This window comes from Dermacentor andersoni, chromosome 6 (assembly GCF_023375885.2).
Source record: "Dermacentor andersoni chromosome 6, qqDerAnde1_hic_scaffold, whole genome shotgun sequence".
Classification (NCBI taxonomy): domain Eukaryota; kingdom Metazoa; phylum Arthropoda; class Arachnida; order Ixodida; family Ixodidae; genus Dermacentor; species Dermacentor andersoni.
In genome coordinates, this window is record NC_092819.1 from 180348025 (window position 1) to 180364974 (window position 16950).

At 46.6% G+C, this 16950-nt stretch overlaps 1 long non-coding RNA gene across 1 annotated transcript in view; it reads right to left on the reverse strand.

Annotated features, from left to right (window-relative positions):
• The window catches only part of LOC140218864 (uncharacterized), an 83922-nt gene extending 71843 nt beyond the window's left edge, over positions 1-12079 (reverse strand). The window contains exon 1 of the long non-coding RNA XR_011895055.1: positions 11943-12079. This is a non-coding gene — a long non-coding RNA (uncharacterized lncRNA). The remainder of the gene's footprint in view (positions 1-11942) is intronic.
• Positions 12080-16950: the final 4871 nt, after the last annotated feature.

A 16950-nucleotide genomic window follows, 5' to 3' on the forward strand; every position in this document is an offset into this window, starting at 1 on the left:
TTGCCAGTGAGAAAGACCGGAGTGGAGGCAACTATTTTTGTGTATCTGTGTACGGATATCCTCGCCCAAGAAAAAAATCTCAGCGCCCTTCCACTCTGTGAAGACGGATGACCAGCGAAGCTCTGTATGTGGGCCCCTTATTGGAGAACTGCACCTCCGCCGCGGGTCGGCGCGGCATTGCACTATCTTCGGGATCGGTCCACGCATGGGGACTGCTTAACGACTGCTTCAGCTCCGCCGTGGGTCGGGTGGGTATTGCACTTTCTGAGTCAGCCCACGAATGCGGAGTGCTTAAAGGGAAGCTGAAGGGGCTTTCAATTTCCATGAATTGCTGGGGTTGGGAAGAACCGACATATTCATATACGGTTCTGAATTTTTTTTCTTTGTTTTGCTAATATAAGGGGCAGAAATAGCTTTCTAAATCCCCCCCCCCCCCCCCCCCCCCCCGCGGACACGCCCCCGTCGCTTCCCGGAGCGCCGGGTGAGGTGGTTGCCAGAGGAGAGAACCGGCGAGAGTGACATCACTCGCGGGGACCGTACTGCCGGACCGGCGTGCTGGCATGTGCTGGCATGTTTCTTCCCGTCCTGCGCTTTACTAAACGACGCTACGAGAGATATGCCGCCGCTGACGTTTGTTTTGCGATTTTGGTGAACTGTGCCTCCTTTCTGTGCTGCGTGAATGCCTACAGCCAGGGGCGCCTAACCTGCCCTCGTTCTGTGCACATTCGGCTTTGCGAACACAGGCGTCCGAGACGATGTGGTGTTTCACATGTTCCCGAAGGACAAGAAACTTGCAGCGCAGTGGGTCCGTGCGGTGGGGAGAGATAATTTCGTGCCGACGAAATCAAATGTGCTGTGCTCGGCGCATTTCCGCGACAGTGGTTATCTGCGGAGCTTGACAACGATGCGGGAAATCGGTATTCCAATTAAATCGGCGCGACTGAAGCCCGGCGTTGTTCCGTCTATATTCTCCCACAAGACAAACACCTTGCCGCCTCCAAGAGCGGCCTTCGCCAAGAGGAGAAAGGGTGAGATAAGGTTTTTAATGTGCACACGGGCAATGTTTTAAACAGATGATCACCTGAGTGTCGAACAAACGGCCTTACAGCGGCCTTTGACGAAGCGAGGTGGAGGCACAGCCGGGAATATGCACATGCGTGCAAACAGCTTGCCGTTTTCATCCTGTTTTTCCCCTCCGCTGTGTCCCGGAACACTCTACTACGGCTGTTTGTTCGGTGCTGTTTTGATACGGTGAAATAACTGACCGGGGGTACGCTTGTGCATTATGTGATATTCGCTATTTGTCCTACCACACGTGCCCGCAGGTTTAGCTGTTCAGCATTCGTGTTCAAATCGCACGACATGAGGCGTTACGGTAATATTTTCATGCTCGCGATACAGTAGTCGAACTCGGTGTGTAAAAACTTCGTTCCGTAGAGTTCGCACTCACAGCTTGCTACCAGCAGCGAAATGCCGCAAAAACAAGCGTCGGCACAGCCGCACCCGTGACAAGGCGAACGGGCTCAAACGAAGTAACGTTGCGAGGTATTGAACTTGTCAGCGTTCGACGTCGTCTAGCCCAATACAGGCATCGCTGCTGCACAAAAAATGTTTTCTTGCCTTTGTACCTAGAGAACTAGCTATGTATCAGGCATGACAAAATTATTATTTGAAACTAATTATATTACATTACTCACTACTTTCTTATTACGCTCATCGATTTGAATTACATTACCGATTACCGCTTTCAAAAATGCTATTACTTTACGATTGCTTCCAAAAAGTTGCCATGCATGCAAGAAGCAAAAAGCAAAATTTAAAGGGACGCCAACCTTTCTTCAAGGTTAATGGAATACATCATGTAACCGCACTAAAAAGCAAGGGACAAAGAAGGAACACACAAGACAGGCACGGTCCGCGCCTGTCTTGTGTGTTCCTTCTTTGTCCCTTGTTTTTTAGTGCGGTTACATGATGCATTCCATTAACGACCACCAACTAGCCCGCTTATCCCTGTTAAATATGCTTCTTTCTTCAAGGTAACATACACTGGCCAGCATTTCATGCCCTCCCCCCCCCCCATGTTCCTCCACGACACCTCACGACACTACCAACGTTCTGGCACCGTACACAACTTACTGGTGCATATTTAACGCCATTAATAAATTACTTCAGCCATGAAATTACAGACACCGAATAATTAACATTACTAAATCAATAGACAACTAATCTATCACATAAATTACTGAAAAAGTATTTCAATTACTGGAAGTAATCGAACTGTTCTCATGTTTGCTCATATGCTGAAATTCATGACATCCATGCCTTGCACTCTTTCAGGTTCTAGCAGAGCACCTTGAGAATCGAGCCCCTGATGAACCTGTTCCACTACCATCACCAATCGAAGAGTTTGAAGCAGCCAGTGTGACACAGGCAGATAATGTTGAAGAGCTTGAAGTAGCCAAACGCGGCACTTATGTTCGCGATCGTGTATCAACACGCAAAAAACCACGGAACTTTAGACAAGCAGCGGGAAGGTGCTTGACATCGCGTAATTGCACCCGTGTTTACAATCTAATGAGAAGTTAGTGTTTCGGCATTCTTCCAGCAGCAAGTTCCCAGTGACACTTTAGCGCATTTTTTCTCCTGTCATTGGAACGTGCAGCTACATGAAAAAAAAAAGAACATACGTACCAGCTAAGATTTCCAACGCGCGAGAAGGTGCGCACATCGCTCTCGCTGTTGGCACACTCAACATCGTCGTTGCCGCCATCGTTTTCCGTATCGGCTGTCGGTTTGAGCATGTACGGCGAAAATACAAGCTGTCCGAGACAGCGAGAACGTTCCATAATGCTTACAACTCAGCTATGAAGCCAGAACAGAACAGCATGCTACGCTCTGAAACGGTGGCGCCGACCGGCGACGGCCGCGAATGACGTCACAGCGGCCCCGACCAATCACGGGAAACAGCGGCGTTAGCGTGATGCCCCGAGGCGCTGGTGCGCGTTTTCTTAAAAAAACAGCCGCTTGCGTTTGTTTCCGCCCGTTTTGAAACAGATATTCGTGTTCAGGGGACTCAAAACTGTAGAATGCCGCAGAGAACTCATTTTTTTCGAAAAGTGTTTCAGCTTCCCTTTAACGCCTGCTTCACCTCCGCCGCGGGTCAGCCCGGCATTGCACTATCTTCGGGAACGGCCCACGTATGGGGAGTGCTTAACGCCTGCTTTGCCTCCGCAGCGGGTTGGCTCGGCATTGCACTATCTCCGGGATCGGCCCAGGTATGGAGAGTTTTTTGCTTACCACAACGACACGATAATTTCCTTCGACGGCAGAGGTACACCACTTCGCTGTAAAACGGTAGGACATAAGTATGCGTACTCTAAGTAATGCTTCATACTCAGCCATGTGAATCTAACTGTTATCTATCATTTCGGTTTTGGTCACGTCGTTGCTTCTAATATTGCATTGACATCATTTTCTGTCCCAGACACCGATTGAGAAGCACGCCTGCTGGCTCCGAGTGTGAAGATTCGTTCAACAGATCAGCGGTGCAGCTCCTTTTCACGAGCGAGAGAGGATGCTTGGACGCTAAGCAAGTAGTACAGTCTAGAAAATGTATGACTACGTAATTTTCACTGTTACGTCGGCGGCTGCAGGACATGCTCACACGCAATAAATTATTGTTACGCTACCACTGTTTCATACAAAGTTAATTTTACACGCACTTACATTTTTCTTGCTTACTGTAACCAACACACCACTTTTTGGCCGTGAACACCGGCAGTGTGCGAAGTCGCTTCAGCACTCACAGAACTCTTTCAAGGTATTCTGAATTGACAATTTCATTTGATAAAGATTTTCCGTTAACTTCAGAGAACCAGGTCAAGTATGAGCGAGCATGTGAGTCGTTATCTTGAAAACAGTACAGCCGCTCGCTAGGCAGTTGCTGGGTACACCTATCGTGGCTATGTATACTGGCAGCGGGGCTTCTTGTGTGTCGCGTGTACGCTGTATGTCTTTCAAAGTTGTCCATTGGGCGTTTCTCAAATGTTTATGTATGTCATGATTTTATGTGCTTTCATTCACTGGTTCCGTTGAATTTGACGCGGTCTTGTGTGTATATTTAGAAATTTGACTAGTAGCCTCTGCATATAACCATCTTAACGCAAACTAACGCGACACTTCTTGTTACACTCCCGTTGTACCTAAAAAAACTCCGCCCCAGTGCAAAATAAAAAGGTGGAAAAAAACTCCTATGGTTCCATGCAAAACTTCCGCTCGCACAGAGTAAAAATTTTTCTCCGATCATACGGACCATAATAAACTCCCAATCCGTGGGTTCACTGGAGGACAAGCATTATACGGCCACTTGGAAGTCATTTCCGTTTACAGTGCAGCAGACGGATTTAGTAATGGAGAACGCTCTCTTCACCGTGTCGTTATTTGTGCGCTGCAGCACGGAAAGTAAGGAACAATGTGATAAAACGATAATCCTTTGGCATGTCTGCCATGGCTCCGCGAAAAGGTGCGCATACGTGCAGAGGGTCACTGTATTATAATTCACGCCTGTGTATTAGGTGGCACGGCAAAGTGTTGTCTAAGGAACAAATTTGAATGAGATGCTTCCATTTTACGCTAGAAAACCATAAAATGGTTTTATGGCAAGCCGTAGGGGAGGACTCTGGAATAATTTTCGCTACCTGTGGTATTTTAACGTGCATCCAATGCACGGTACACAAACGTTTTTACATTCCTCCGGCATCTGCATGCGACCGCCGCAGCGTGGATCAAATCAGCGGCCGCAAACTGAGTAGAGCAACGCCATAGTCCCTGGGCTACCGCAGCATCTATCGCGTATCGAGCAAGCTATCACTGACGCTTAGTAGTAGCAGTCTTTACCATGAGGTTTATGAGGAAAGCTTCGACATGATGGCTTTAGCACGAAATAGACTAAAAGAAGAAGTACCATAACTCAATACGTGGTCTGTCCTACATATCGCACGCGTTCGTGCTCTTATGCGTTTTCATCGCGTCGTTGTTCATCCGAAAGCCCACTGTGCTATCGTCGATTACGTATTTGTTTTGCGTCGAAACTAATAATGAGGTTTAACTTCTGTACTGTTCGGGTAAACGAAACGCAGTGAGGCTAGCTCTCAGGCTCCTGAACACAGCCTGAGCTCAGTCATTCATGGATGTCTCACGCAAAAAGATTAAAACAACGGAACCTGCGTGGCACACGTAGTTAATTGTACTACATTATAGAGAGGTTTAGCTTGTCCAGTATTTGGGTAAACGCAGGCGGTGGGGCATTGGGCCGGAAGCGTAAACGGGGAGTGACCTAGAGCCACTGGAAACAATTTCAGAGTACCGGATTCGTTTTCCCCGCGCCGCCGACGCGTTCATTGTCCCAACCGTACCACGTGACTTTGGGGTGCCACATACCTTTCAAGCGCCGGGCGGGCAAGCTGACTTATAACGCAGGCAGCGCAGGTTCCCTACGTTTTTTTTTTTTTTTTTGTGTGTGTGTTCCGATTGTCGCGCTCGCATTTGACTGCAAGGAAATCACGCCTGGCTGCTGCGCCTTCGGATGCCGCAACCGAACTGAGTTCGGAAAGGCTTTTGCCTAGATTCCGACCGGGAAAAATGACCGAGAGCGTCGTTCTGCGTGGTTCCACAGAATCGACCGGGGGAACTTCAAGCCTACAAAAAACACGTGCAAGTGCGAGTTATAAGTACACCTTGCTTGTGCTTTTCGGCACTGTTTTAGAAGATATTTAAGCGAAGTGCACGCGGTGTTAGCGATGCTACGAAATAGGAGTTCAGACGCGGGTACACGTGTACGCGTTTGTTGCTCAACACACGCGGTTATTCCGTGCTCGTGGCACGCGAAGGCACATTTGTCGCGCGATAATTCCGCGTCCTCACGTGCACCAGGTACTCGCATGATTTCTCCGCGCACGTGAGCGCCCTCTCGCCTCGAGTCACTCGACCCATATGGCACTTGTTTTTGGCAGATCGTGACGATCGCAGTCAATAACAACATGGTCAATGCGAGGCCCGTGATACCTTCTTTTTCCACTTATCCTTTGCTCATTTATACATACGCATTTCGAGCTTGAAACCAATGGCCAGGTGATATTCACAAGACATGCTTCAAATTTTGAGCTTATAAGTCGAGCACATGCAATGAACTGAAGTCAGCATACATATTATGTTTTATGTTGAAATGCTACGGTGCACACACAAAAAATGTTGTGCTTGATGCATAACAAGAAATATAAAATAACAGAACCCTCAGTAGCTTTAGTTTCACTCTGTCACTATGCACGTTACATAAACCACTCTAAAAGCACAAGAATTTTATACATCGCCTATGTAACTTAGAAAAAAAAAGTAATGCGCCACGAGCGGGCGTTCCTGCTTTTCTTTTACAAAGGCAGCAAATATTGGCAGTCTAAGAAAACAATCATAAATAAGTTGAGAAGAGTAGCCGCTCATGAACGCACTAGACAGCCGCGTTCATAAATCGCAATGTAGCAAACTCTCGCTCATTATCAGTGTACAGAAGTACATATACGTTGCTGTAATCCCGCAAATGTCTCATATTGACCTTCCACAAGATTTAGTGCGTAAAATGGTAATCGAAGTTGGTTTTTACGCCTTCTGTGCACAGATCGGCTTACGCGATCATGGCCAAATACCGGTGCGCACACGTAAGTCGCAGTGTGTCGTGCGTATACGGCGGACGAAGTCGCCCGGCAGAATCGAGAACGCGCGGTATCCGTTTACAAACTAAATTAAATGTATCCGATTTAGCTTGTAAAATTACACAATGAACGTACGTGCCTGTGACACTGTCAGGTGTTAGTTTCGTCCTACTTGGAAATATTCAATAGAAGCCAACGGCGGTCCACGATGTTCATGCCCAAAACCACAAGCTTGCCTCCTTCTGACTCGAGGTGACGAAATGTTTCCTTCGTAGCCCGCTCCGCGGAAGGGGAAAAACCACGCGCATAAGCTCCCGATAGCAGCGCTAAGCTGCTGCCCACAATCGTAGCACATTTCTAGCAGTAAACACGATCGGGGTGCAAAACAACCACCTGCTGCATTACTTCGCACAAAATAACATTTTATTTTCGTTCTTAGCAGCCATTATCTCCGGGCACAAAGTATTTGTACTTCAGTAAACACTCAATCCGATGTGTCACGGAATGTCAAGCTCTTCCAACACGGCGGCCTTCCCACGACGCAGTCGGCTTGGAAGGTATATGGCGGTGGCCGCTCAGTGTTGCCAGTCAAATGCCGACCTTTGCGGTACTCTGAAATTTTTTCCAGTGACTCTAGAGCGACCTGCATGGGGCAGCCATCTCGTGGCGCAGAGCTCAAACAGACAAAAGCAGCTAATATTGCAGTAACCAGGTGTATTCTACTTTGCTGCGGTTGCAAATTTTTGGCAGCAACATGATTACGCAAGTGCGGAAAATTTACGCCATCAGCGAAGTAGAATACACTTGGTTACTGCAATATTAGCTCTTTTTCACTGTTTGAGCACTGCGCCACAAGGTTGCTGCACCATGCCGGCCGCTCCCGTTTACGCCTCCGCCCCAATGTCCATCCGCCTGCGTTTACCGGAATACCGGACAAGCAACATTTCTCTATTATGTCATACAATTCAACAGCGTGTGGAACGCAAGTTCAGCTGTTTTTGTCTTTTTGCGTGAGACATGCATGAATGATTGAGCTCAGGCTGTGTTCAGGAGCCTGACAGCTAGCCTCGCTGTGTTTCGGGATGCTGATCTTCCGTCTCACAATATTTGCTCTGATATCACAGCCTCGTTTCCTACCCTGTTTATATCCCCCTTCGGCAAGCATCGATATAGCCTACCAGCCTCGCACACTAATGCAAGGTCACTCCGCAGTGCAGTTCTTCTCGGAAGCTAACTTTTACGCAAGCTAAAGACTGGGTGCCGAGGTCCGCTGACTTGAACCAGCCTTTGTCGAAAGTACGAAGGCTCTCCCGACCATTCACCGCGTACGCGCTCAGCAATGGCGTGCAATTACGCGAAGCACTCGACACTGAACACTCCAGGATGGTGAGTACCCGACTTCCTTTCTTTGCCCGGTTTGTTGTCGACGACGACAACAGAGTGCGCTACTTCTGTTTCTGAAACAGATGACCTTGACGAATACAAGTCGATTCGTCCAAATATTGGCTCCAGCAACGTGGCTTATTATAGCATTGTTAATCACCCAAAAACGCGCATTGCCAACTAGTGCGGTGGCACTGAAAACGCCATTGAAGAAAGCGAGGACCTCGGAAATTGAACCACTATTTCGTATTCTGCCAAGGTAAAGATGGCTGGCTACAGCGCCTTCGCAATCAAAAGCTTCTATGATTTTCTCGAGTGAGATTACCGAGAGAAACGCCGGATACGTCGCGCCAGTCCTATATCTGGATTACCTATATACGTATGTCTATACGGGGTGATCATTCTGACGCGACAGCGTTAAGGCTCCCGTGTCGCAGAAAACCCAGCGTCGACGTCCCGGCGAAAACAATTTTCGAACCTCCCATACCCATTCCCTGCGCGTGACGCAATGAACTTACTGAACTAATTGAATTTCTCAAGTTAAAATACGTGGAAAAATCGTAAACTACAACTTACAACCTACAGACATGATAGCGCTGGATCGTAATTTGACTATACGAGAAAACAATTCTGTTCCGCAAAAATTCAAAGAAATCCGTTTTCCAACGTTTCTACCATTCGTAGGCCGGCCGTGGCGTTCACCATTTGCGCGCGCTGGAGTGCGGGTGTCTTGGGGGCCACGGAGCGGCACGCCCGGTTCCTTGCAATACCTCCAGCTGGCGCCCGCCTCCGCCGCATCGCGGCCCACGCAAGAGGCCGCGTTTATACCAGAAAGCCACCTTCGTGGATAGCGTTGTCGGCCAGCGTTTTCCGGTAAAGATTAGACAGCTTTAGCAGAGCGCTGACGGTCCGCTTCGCTCAGACCAGTGCGTCCTAAGGTTTTCAACACAGCTGTCTAGCGGGCGCGCGGGCGCATAGTGCTCACAACGCCCACCGCTGCATACGTTCCGTTACGCGACCGATTGAGCGGAGCGTTAGGGCGCGTCTACGGGTTGCTTTGTCGTTTTACAGCCTCGCTGAAAGGTCGTGCCTGGCGTCTCTGAAAGAGGCGCTTGTCAAAAATTGCCAGTGGCTAAGCTCGGGTATGCCAGGATATACGTAGCGAAAGCTTGATTGCAAGTCCAGGTTACTCTGGTTCTCTAACTATGCTGCGGCGTTTAGCCGGTCATTCTGCGCGCTGTTCGTCTATTTCATGGGCGATTCGTTTCCTCTTCATCTCGTTCCCGTGTCGATTCCAGGCCTCCTTCTGCTTATTAGAATTGTCGCCGTTCATACTGCCGCCTGAACTGTGGCAGCGGCGCACGCGAGCTCTCCTTTTCAATCCTCCGACATGTTATCAGGCATGCGACGCAGCTGGCGAAGCGAACGGAGGTGAGCGCAACGACAGGGAACGCGGGGTGACGTCATACCAAACGACGGCGGCGGAAAAGCGCGGCGCTGCGCAGCGGCGGAACACCTGTGGCTCGATGCTACTAATGGCACATACGCAGTATTGACTAGGAAGCAAGGGAGAGAGAAATATCCGCGGGGAGGCGCGTGTTGTGACGTTATGTGCCTCCTCCGAGCACCGCCACGGCGAAATCGCAAGTTCGCGGCCAGTAAAGCTTTCGCTTTAAAAAGCGACATCTACGCAGTCCATGCCGCCAGTGGCGCGTGGATCGTAAGCAACGGATCTGGTCGGATCGTAACGAAAGCGGAGCGAATCGTAAGCAACGCTGTACTAAAACTGTCTATTACCTTTAGATACGCCCCTGTTGCCGGGAAGCGTAAGAAGCAGTCAGGGATCTTTGAATGCTATTGCGTTCCACTCTTACAGGATAAGCTGAAGCGTCCTCCGTATTTTTTTTTTACGGAATTTTAAAAATCTCTTGCGACAGATAGAATAATTCTTGTCGTTCAGCTGGATTATTCTATGTGGCGGACACTGTTAGCACGAGAAATCGAAACCCACATTTCACTAATTACCCGAAATTCACGAATTAATTTCTTAATTACCTTACGGCACATATTACGGTTGTAGCTGGTGAAATTACAACATGTATCAACTTGAAACAAACGTCTGAGGATGACACCAGTTTCGAGACCATATCGGCCAAAGTACGAGATGACATACATGGGGGTTCCAGTTACTTGTGTGCTGCAACGCATAAAAGAGCATTTTGCTAAAGGATAAGCGGAACAACACTGCTTTCTAACGACTAGTTTGATGGCATATATCTCCGAACTGGTGTCGAACTGGAAATTCATTCTAAGTGCAAATGTCTTGCAAGGTCCCCAGCTAGAATTCGTTAATTGCCTTATGTACCATAAAGTTGTGAATTCGGTTGTTAATCAGTAAATCGATGATAATTCCTCGAATATGTGTTTCGCTTTGTCATTCAATTATTATCGGGCTTTATGACTAGTCTAGCTCAAGGACTAGAATTTTGGCATGTGCAACAAGCTACTTTTGAAAAATTCGTAAAAATTCGATATGACTGCACCGTATAGTATAGACATGCCTATACAGGTACCGGACCAACACGCCTTCCTATGATAAAACCTGGCACAAAATGTAACAACTATCAAAACAGAGGCAATTCAGGTTAGTTGGTAATTAATAGCCTTATACTGCATGACACAACAAATACGACAAGGGCAGACATTCGCAGTCACGCCCTTCGTTTGGCACTTTTGTGATAAGAGAACTCGCATAAATGTCTCGAAGGCCTCGCACCAAGGGTGTCATGCCTAGAACGCTTTGCATTAGTATGCGCTGGAAATATTCCGTGAGTGTGAGCTGTCGTGCAAAAATTCTGTGAGTTTATCAGTGGGGTTATTTCCTCGCTCATAACGCTACGCATCTCATTTCACCCCCTGTTGTCTAATGCTGCAGCGATTGATCGAGATATACGGCTAATCATGATTTGACGTAGGATGCATAATTAATCAGGTCGGGATCTTAATCGCGCTGCTTTTAGTACGCCTGCATCTCACTGTGCTTTCCTTGTGGCCTGTATTTCAACCTGTTCCTTCATTCTTAGCGTAATCTCGAATTGATGCGGAAAAGAATAGTAAACACTGCACAAAATGCGTTACTCTCATTTTCTTTACCAACCGCAGTATCGCGTGATTAATGTAAACTACTGTTGTGCACACACGTGTAAAACTCGTTGATAATTAGCTCCAATTACAAGATAGCAGTGGCGATAACGTAAACAGTTCTCGTTTACAGCAGTGCGTTAGCACCATCACGTGCTTCCTTGCAGTCTAGTGCTACGTTACACCGCTTCTGTTCTCATAACGCTAATCTGCTAGTAGACTCAAAACGCTGAAGAGCGACGTTATCAGCTGCTCAAATCGCTGTTGTGCAGCGTTCTTTCACAAGCAGTGTGTGTCATTCGACGCACATGCTATCACGGAAGGCTCGTGTCGGTATGTCCGGTGGTTTCCTAATGTCCTCGTTTATCCTCAATGCGCGATATGCGCGTGACAATTGCAAACGATAGTCGCGGATCGCTGCCGGTATTTGGAATCGCTGTACACTAATGCGCAAATCGAAAAGACGCCGTACTAAACGGGGTGACCCCCATCCCATAGTAGCGATTCAACAGCACTAACTTCCCACTTTGACAGAAACCCCGTTATCCGTCAGTCCACACGTATTTCAGCAGCGGTAGCGCTCAATGACCATTGAGCACCTGTACGACACCACCAGCGCTCCGCGCGAACGTTCGCGATAAGCTGGGCTACGCGCAATGGCTACAGCCGCGGCTGGGCCATGTTCTGTAAAAGCGGCGCCAGCGGTGTACTCACCGCGCTTGTCGTCGACGTTCTGCACGGCGTGTGGCCCGTTGGGGCCGGGGGCGTCCTCAGAGGCCATTCGCCTGTTCCTCCCTGGTGGCTGGACGACGACGCGCAGCTGAGCGTAGTCCCGAGCCCGGCGCGCATTCGGCCCCGCGCGACAGCCAGGCTCTTCGTCTTCTTCGGCCACGCCGGGGCGCGCTGGTGCGGCGGATTCGGAGTCCTGGTGTTAGTGGCACATACCCACTCCTGCAGGGCGACTGCTTCAGCTCAGGCGCCTTCAGTATGCAGGATCTTCTGTGAGGGTGCGCACAGTAACAGCCGTGTCGCAGCTAGAAGTAAAAAAAAAATCCAGTGGTGGTGGCGACGGTGCCACCATCACTATGGCCAAGAACCTATTCGGAATGGATTAATCTGACATGATTGCCTGTCACGGATTCCCAAGATTGCCTGCCGAAAGAGCATTGATGCTCCTGCGGGATCTCGTCGACTTCGCGTTCGGCGAGCGGCTGCATGAGTACATCTAAAACATCTGGCTCTTCACACCCCATTTTCCCATCCGATTCCATCTGCCTCGAGTTGCCACAAAGTAGAAGACGGCACCGTATGCCGACCCGAGATCTTTATTAAAGGCGTAGGTTTTCTTTATCGCTATCTCACAGCGGAGTAACATATTACATAAAAGGAAACTCACCATGGTGAGCGCGCCCGCGATAATATTCTATAGACTATTGTGAAAGTTCTGCTCAGCGTATAGGTTTTTAAAGTGAGGAGGCCACTTTTTATTCCATCGCATTTTATAAGCACATTATCGCTAGTCTGTTGTTGGACCCGTCTCACTAGGTCACACAGTTACAACTAGTCATTCATTTGTCCGGGAAAGTTTTCATTCTGCCAGTCGAGGGGGGGGGGGGTTCCAGCTTTTTATTACCCCACCCATACACACACACACGCACACACACATTATATATATATATATATATATACATATATATGTATATACCATCGAAAGCCAACAAACAGTGGCACCAAGGAGAGCGTAGGGCAAATTTCATGTACTTATTAATTGAATTTAAGAAATGATAAATAAATTGAAATGACAGCTTATATGAAAAAACAACGGGCCGCAGGTGCGGCACAAGCCAACGTCTTCGCATTGCGCGTACCATGCTCTTACCAAATGAGGTACGGCGGCACCGTTTTCTCATCCACTTTCTGGGGTACCTTATGCTTATCTACACAGTAAAAAAAATTTCCTCATTTTACGACTAATGTGCTGGCAATGTGCGACCGACATTTTTCAGTAAATAAAGAATGTCATTTCCGTAGAACGGACGTAAAATAGAGACCATAATACAAATTACGAGTGCTTTCGTATCTAGAAAACGGAAGACTCTGTATGCTGAGTGTGTACTATAACCGTTAAAGTACCGGTGCTTCTCGTATTCAGAAAACGGAACACACTGTATGCTGAATCTGTAGTTTAACCGTTAAAATACAGGTGCTTCTTGCATTGAGAAAATGAACGACTCTGTATGCTGAATCTGTACTATGTCGATTAAAGTCTTAGTCTTAAAAGACAATAAAGACTTAGTCTTCTCAGGAATCACATTAGGAATTAAGATAAACTGGTTGGAAATAAGCAACTAAGAATTAAGGAAAATAAATTTTGTATCAGGATGCATCTGGTTAAGATCAGTACAACTTGTAAATGAAGGCACATTACTAATACACATTTTGTTGAAAGCCGATGAAGAAAAAATATATTGACCAAATATTAAAAAATAAGGGCATCAAAATTAAACTGGGTATGACCACAAAACAGTAAAAAAGCAGCCTGTGAAAAAAAATCGGGATGGGCAATGTTTATAGTTATGCCGCTGTTGATGGCTTCAAGTTTCTGTCTTCCTGTGTAACCTTTGTCTTGCTTGAACAAGGAAATGGGTCATTTTTTAAACAAGTCTAAGTTCAAATACTGTTCAAAGCTTCAGCGTTATTATAATGGAAGAAAATGTTATAGGCAGTTCTACTGGGTAGGCATTCATTCAGCAGTAATAGCCACAGGTGTAAGCTCAAAATTTATAGGTCTAAATGGACCTTAACTCCAGGCAAACCATTAGCTGTCCTTTTTTCAACGCAGATGCCTACACATATGTTGGCAGGAGCGCTAGCAAACTACAATATACTTGTTGCCCCAACCAAAGCGAAGTTTGGTAACAATGAGTGAAAGAAACAAACAGCATTCCACAATACTGATTCAAGTCATTCGGAAAAGTTGCCAAAATTATTGTACCCCCCCCCGCCCCACCATAAACATAGTTATACACCACACTGACTCTCATGGTGTCGATCATGCTATTATAACACTAGGCATAAAGTGAGCAGAATTAGGGGATCAGAGGGCAGAATTCCTTTTGTTAGAACATTTAATGTGCTTTTCTTTATTGCTACATTCTTACTAACAAAGGAGCAGCCGGATTGTGAGATGGCGCCCTATGCATACGAGAGCTCATCACATTCTGCGCAGCAGAACGTTGCCGGTGAGGTGTTATGCGCATTAGTGCACTCTCATGCAAAATGACATCCTGCAGTCAAACCTTGTGCAGACGTGCCAGCCTTAGAGTTTAAAAAACACCACAGTGTAAGGCAAAGACCACTAAATTTGCTGAAAATTACTAAACATTATCCCATTATTTATGTTTACTGTTCGTTAAAGATTCACAGACTGTTCTATACAAGTGCTGTAAAGAGGCACCCTGCTTTTACAGTCGTAGTAACAAAGATCTGGGGCGCAAACAAGGAAGAATGTTCATGAGTTTATGCAAGAGTACGCTCTATAAATTACACCCCACTTCACATTCCAATCTGATAGAGGAGGAGGAGGAAAAAAATTTATTTCCTGGTGGAGGATGCATACTCCGGAGTGGAAGAAACTAGTGTACCCTAACCATTGCTGTTACCTATGCCTGTGCACTAGCTAGCAGTTACATATAATATGCCAGTTGCAATTGTTTGTCCACAAGATGTAGTTACTGCAAGCTGCTGCCAGTTTACCGGTACACAGCTGTAATACATTGAGGGTAAGTTAGAACTCCCTAATGAATTTATCTCATATGACACAATTGGAATGCAATATTTAGCAGATAAGTGAAGTGCTATGTGCCATCCCATACAATGAACCGCCTTTGAAGAACTTGAATCGCACCCGCCGTGGTTGCTCAGTGTCTGTGCTATTGGGCTGCTGAGCACGAGGTTGCGAGATGGAATCCCGGCCACGGCGGCCACATTTCGATGGGGCGGTATGCGAAAACACCAGTGTACTTATATTTAGGTTCACATGAAAGAACCCCAGGTGGTCGTAATTTCCGGAGTCCACTACGGCGTGCCTCGTAATCAGAAAGTGGTTTTGGCACGTAAAACCCCATAATCTGTTAAGAACCTGAATCGCCACCTGCACCGTGATGAGGAGGAGAGAGTGTTCTGTGTAAACTAGTGTGCCTGTATAACCTAAAGCTGTGGAGAGTGCGTTTAGTGTCAGTTGTGAAGGTTTCTGATTTAAACTGCATAGAGTAAAAATCCCCATGCAGTTTTGCAAAACAAACCCCCCCGCCCCTTTTTGTTGCTTAAAAATAAGGGCACGTAGGGCTATAACACGTACACTATTCCAAACAATCAAAGTGAATGGCACCTATTAGTGCCTTCTGTCTCACATTTGCTGTCAAAAATTGTTAGCGTGCGATGCTGCGGTCGGTAGAGAAACTGATTTCTCGATCAATATAAAGTAATAAGTACTGTGATAACAGTTCTTTCACTCCTATTTAAGCATGATAGGGTCTTATAGTAAAGAAAATGAGGAATAAGTACGACAAGTATATTTCATGTCGCAACCCTCATGAGATATTTAGTAGTGCGAATTATAAAGGATTCCAGATTTAGATCGGAAAACACATTTTATTCCACAAAAAGAATGGCATCATGCCAATCATTCTAGCGTTTGGCGCTATATTTACTTTTATTTATTTCAGTTGGAATGTGTATGCATTGTCGGCGCTATCGCATGACATGTTTTCCCAATATAAGCAAATTTACATTTGCGAATAACCTTGTGGACGATACCAAGAACTTGCTTAGCAGGAGCATATCTTTAACATTGGCAAGATTCGAGGCTCTTGAATGAATATCTAAGCATGGGGTGCATGCCGCCCTCTAATCTCATGAGAAAGTTTCTGGAAATCAGCTACAAGATTTTTATGATGAATGTAAATTTGCTTGTATGGGAGAAACAGAGAAATTAATTAGTTGAATTATGCAGCATAAGAGTGATGTCAGCAAGAAGCACTGTATCAGGAAGCACTCGCTAGACACACACAGACTATCAAACACAAGAATAATTGGGATGATTTAAAATTCTGGCAGAGGAATGAAATCTGTATTCCAGTCTATATCTAAACTCTTGGATTATTACTACCACTACCTTCATCAGAAACATTTATAATCATTATCCTATCGACGCCAAATCACCCTGGCCGATATTCAAGCCTTCATAAGCTGCTTCTTTTTTCACTGCGAATTCTCTGTGGGAAACAGGTGTCCATATGAAGACCATACAGTCTAATTATTGCTCGTTTTTTGATGAATAATAAGGGAGGAATTTCACGCTTAAACTGCATGGAGCTTGAGCAAGTTCTATGTTTGAAGCCGTTGATTCTTTTTCCCTTTTCCGTATTCGACCCACCTGGTTACTTAAGAAGGTAGAAAAGCTACAGGAGAACGGTGGTGGCGCCGAATTACACTTGTGCCCCAGGGGAACTTTTCACGGTCACTGGAGGAACTGCTTGTGGTCTCGGCTTCTGCAGTCAACCGCTGTGGCCTCAGCACCTTTGTTGAGTGCCATGGCCATGTCTAAGAAACCGTCTACACAGGCTGCATATGAAAGGATAATTTTCTGAGATATGTCTTTTTCTTAATAGAACCCGTTTAAGTTGTACTCGTAGCTTTGAGACACAAAATTGCCATGTGA